Source organism: Triticum aestivum, chromosome 1B (assembly GCF_018294505.1).
Source record: "Triticum aestivum cultivar Chinese Spring chromosome 1B, IWGSC CS RefSeq v2.1, whole genome shotgun sequence".
Lineage (NCBI taxonomy): Eukaryota > Viridiplantae > Streptophyta > Magnoliopsida > Poales > Poaceae > Triticum > Triticum aestivum.
Genome location: NC_057795.1, coordinates 47,447,612 through 47,451,070, shown reverse-complemented (window position 1 = coordinate 47,451,070; position 3,459 = coordinate 47,447,612). Strand labels below are relative to the sequence as shown.

At 49.8% G+C, this 3,459-nt stretch overlaps 7 non-coding genes and 1 pseudogene across 7 annotated transcripts; all 8 read right to left on the bottom strand.

The window, feature by feature from the left end:
• Window positions 1-261: 261 nt before the first annotated feature.
• Window positions 262-380, bottom strand: LOC123153739 (5S ribosomal RNA). Its single transcript, XR_006476566.1, has one exon. It is a non-coding gene; the product is annotated as a 5S ribosomal RNA (ribosomal RNA).
• Window positions 381-676: 296 nt separating this feature from the next.
• Window positions 677-795, bottom strand: LOC123154702 (5S ribosomal RNA). The gene has a single exon (XR_006477000.1). It is a non-coding gene; the product is annotated as a 5S ribosomal RNA (ribosomal RNA).
• A 297-nt stretch (window positions 796-1,092) lies between these two features.
• LOC123150910 (5S ribosomal RNA) lies at window positions 1,093-1,211 on the bottom strand. The gene has a single exon (XR_006475412.1). It is a non-coding gene; the product is annotated as a 5S ribosomal RNA (ribosomal RNA).
• Window positions 1,212-1,507: 296 nt separating this feature from the next.
• Window positions 1,508-1,626, bottom strand: LOC123153292 (5S ribosomal RNA). The gene has a single exon (XR_006476426.1). It is a non-coding gene; the product is annotated as a 5S ribosomal RNA (ribosomal RNA).
• Window positions 1,627-1,922: 296 nt separating this feature from the next.
• Window positions 1,923-2,041, bottom strand: LOC123153068 (5S ribosomal RNA). The gene has a single exon (XR_006476367.1). It is a non-coding gene; the product is annotated as a 5S ribosomal RNA (ribosomal RNA).
• Window positions 2,042-2,337: 296 nt separating this feature from the next.
• Window positions 2,338-2,456, bottom strand: LOC123154870 (5S ribosomal RNA). The gene has a single exon (XR_006477100.1). It is a non-coding gene; the product is annotated as a 5S ribosomal RNA (ribosomal RNA).
• Window positions 2,457-2,752: 296 nt separating this feature from the next.
• LOC123154518 (5S ribosomal RNA) lies at window positions 2,753-2,871 on the bottom strand. Its single transcript, XR_006476886.1, has one exon. It is a non-coding gene; the product is annotated as a 5S ribosomal RNA (ribosomal RNA).
• Window positions 2,872-2,953: 82 nt separating this feature from the next.
• LOC123155468 (uncharacterized) lies at window positions 2,954-3,102 on the bottom strand (annotated as a pseudogene).
• Between the last annotated feature and the right edge of the window lie 357 nt (window positions 3,103-3,459).

The following is a 3,459-nucleotide window of genomic DNA, read 5'->3' as shown; positions in this document are numbered from 1 at the left end:
CCTCCCAGCTCCACTACAAAGACGATTGTACATTGCTTTGGCCGCTCCCTCTCAACTACGGAGACGAGTTTAACGCGGTTTCCACCCCTCCCTCTCAACCGCACCAGTGCACGCTTGCCGTGCCACAACGCCGCCGCTAGACTCGTGAATCGTGAGCACCCAGCTATAACTTACCGCACTCGTGCAAAATAATAAAACACGGTAAATATATTACTTACACGTGCGTTTTGTTTTGCAAGCGGCGTAAAAAAAATTAAAAAGGGAATGCAACACGAGGACTTCCCTGGAGGTCACCCATCCTAGTACTACTCTCGCCCAAGCAAGCTTAACTTCGGAGTTCTGATGGGATCCGGTGCTTTAGTGCTGGTATGATCACATCCGACATGTTACCCCCATCTTCGTCCCTTATCCTAGCCCCTCCGAGCTCCACTACAAAGACGATTGTACATTGCTTTGGCCGCTCCCTCTCAACTACGAAGACGAGTTTAACGCGGTTTCCACCCCTCCCTCTCAACCGCACCAGTGCACGCTTGCCGTGCCACAACGCTGCCGCTAGACTCGTGAATCGTGAGCACCCTGCTATAACTTACCGCAGTCATGCAAAATAATAAAACACGGTAAATATATTACTTACACGTGCGTTTTGTTTTGCAAGCGGCGCAAAAAAATTAAAAAGGGAATGCAACACGAGCACTTCCCAGGAGGTCATCCATCCTAGTACTACTATTGCCCAAGCACGCTTAACTTCGGAGTTCTGATGGGATCCGGTGCTTTAGTGCTGGTATGATCGCATCCGACATGTTACCCCCATCTTCGTCCCTTATCCTTGCTCCTCCCAGCTCCACTACAAAGACGATTGTACATTGCTTTGGCCGCTCCCTCTCAACTACGGAGACGAGTTTAACGCGGTTTCCACCCCTCCCTCTCAACCGCACCAGTGCACGCTTGCCGTGCCACAACGCCGCCGCTAGACTCGTGAATCGTGAGCACCCAGCTATAACTTACCGCACTCGTGCAAAATAATAAAACACGGTAAATATATTACTTACACGTGCGTTTTGTTTTGCAAGCGGCGTAAAAAAAATTAAAAAGGGAATGCAACACGAGGACTTCCCTGGAGGTCACCCATCCTAGTACTACTCTCGCCCAAGCACGCTTAACTTCGGAGTTCTGATGGGATCCGGTGCTTTAGTGCTGGTATGATCACATCCGACATGTTACCCCCATCTTCGTCCCTTATCCTAGCCCCTCCGAGCTCCACTACAAAGACGATTGTACATTGCTTTGGCCGCTCCCTCTCAACTACGAAGACGAGTTTAACGCGGTTTCCACCCCTCCCTCTCAACCGCACCAGTGCACGCTTGCCGTGCCACAACGCTGCCGCTAGACTCGTGAATCGTGAGCACCCTGCTATAACTTACCGCACTCATGCAAAATAATAAAACACGGTAAATATATTACTTACACGTGCGTTTTGTTTTGCAAGCGGCGCAAAAAAATTAAAAAGGGAATGCAACACGAGCACTTCCCAGGAGGTCACCCATCCTAGTACTACTCTCGCCCAAGCACGCTTAACTTCGGAGTTCTGATGGGATCCGGTGCTTTAGTGTTGGTATGATCGCATCCGACATGTTACCCCCGTCTTCGTCCCTTATCTTTGCCCCTCCCAGCTCCACTACAAAGACGATTGTACATTGCTTTGGCCGCTCCCTCTCAACTACGGAGACGAGTTTAACGCGGTTTCCACCCCTCCCTCTCAACCGCACCAGTGCACGCTTGCCGCGCCACAACGCCGCCGCTAGACTCGTGTATCGTGAGCACCCAGCTATAACTTACCGCACTCGTGCAAAATAATAAAATACGGTAAATATATTACTTACACCTGTGTTTTGTTTTGCAAGCGGCGTAAAAAAATTAAAAAGGGAATGCAACACGAGGACTTCCCAGGAGGTCACCCATCCTAGTACTACTCTCGCCCAAGCACGCTTAACTTCGAAGTTCTGATGGGATCCGGTGCTTTAGTGCTGGTATGATCACATGCGACATGTTACCCCCATCTTCGTCCCTTATCCTAGCCCCTCCGAGCTCCACTACAAAGACGATTGTACATTGCTTTGGCCGCTCCCTCTCAACTACGAAGACGAGTTTAACGCGGTTTCCACCCCTCCCTCTCAACCGCACCAGTGCACGCTTGCCGTGCCACAACGCTGCCACTAGACTCGTGAATCGTGAGCACCCAGCTATAACTTACCGCACTCGTGCAAAATAATAAAACACGGTAAATATATTACTTACACGTGCGTTTTGTTTTGCAAGCGGCCTAAAAAAATTAAAAAGGGAATGCAACTAAAGGACTTCCCTGGAGGTTACCCATCCTAGTACTACTCTCGCCCAAGCACGCTTAACTTCGGAGTTCTGATGGGATCCGGTGCTTTAGTGCTGGTATGATCACATCCAACATGTTACCCCCATCTTCGTCCCTTATCCTAGCCCCTCCCAGCTCCACTACAAAGACGATTGTACATTGCTTTGGCCGCTCCCTCTCAACTATGAAGACGAGTTAAACGCGGTTTCCACCCCTCCCTCTCAACCGCACCAGTGCACGCTTGCCGCGCCACAACGCTGCCGCTAGACTCGTGAATCGTGAGCACCCAGCTATAACTTACCGCACTCGTGCAAAATAATAAAACACGGTAAATATATTACTTACATGTGCGTTTTGTTTTGCAAGCGGCGCAACAAAATTAAAAAGGGAATGCAACACGAGCACTTCCCAGGAGGTCACCCATCCTAGTACTACTCTCGCCCAACCACGCTTAACTTTGGAGTTCTGATGGGATCCGGTGCTTTAGTGCTGGTATGATCACATCCGACATGTTACCCCCATCTTCGTCCCTTATCCTTGCCCCTCCCATCTCCACTACAAAGACGATTGCGTAAAAAAATTAAAAAGGGAATGCAACACGAGGACTTCCCAGGAGGTCACCCATCCTAGTACTACTATTGCCCAAGCACGCTTAACTAGTACTACTATTGCCCAAGCACGCTTAACTCCGGAGTTCTGATGGGATCCGGTGTTTTAGTGCTGGTATGATCGCATCCGACATGTTACCCCCATCTTCGTCCCTTATCCTTGCCCCTCCCAGTTCCACTACAAAGACGATTGTACATTGCTTTGGCCGCTCCCTCTCAACTACGGAGACGAGTTTAACGCGGTTTCCACCCCTCCCTCTCAACCGCACCAGTGCACGCTTGCCGTGCCACAACGCCGCCGCTAGACTCGTGAATCGTGAGCACCCAGCTATAACTTACCGCACTCGTGCAAAATAATAAAACACGGTAAATATATTACTTACACGTGCGTTTTGTTTTGCAAGCGGCATAAAAAAAATTAAAAAGGGAATGCAACACGAGGACTTCCCTGGAGGTCACCCATCCTAGTACTATTCTCGCCCAAGC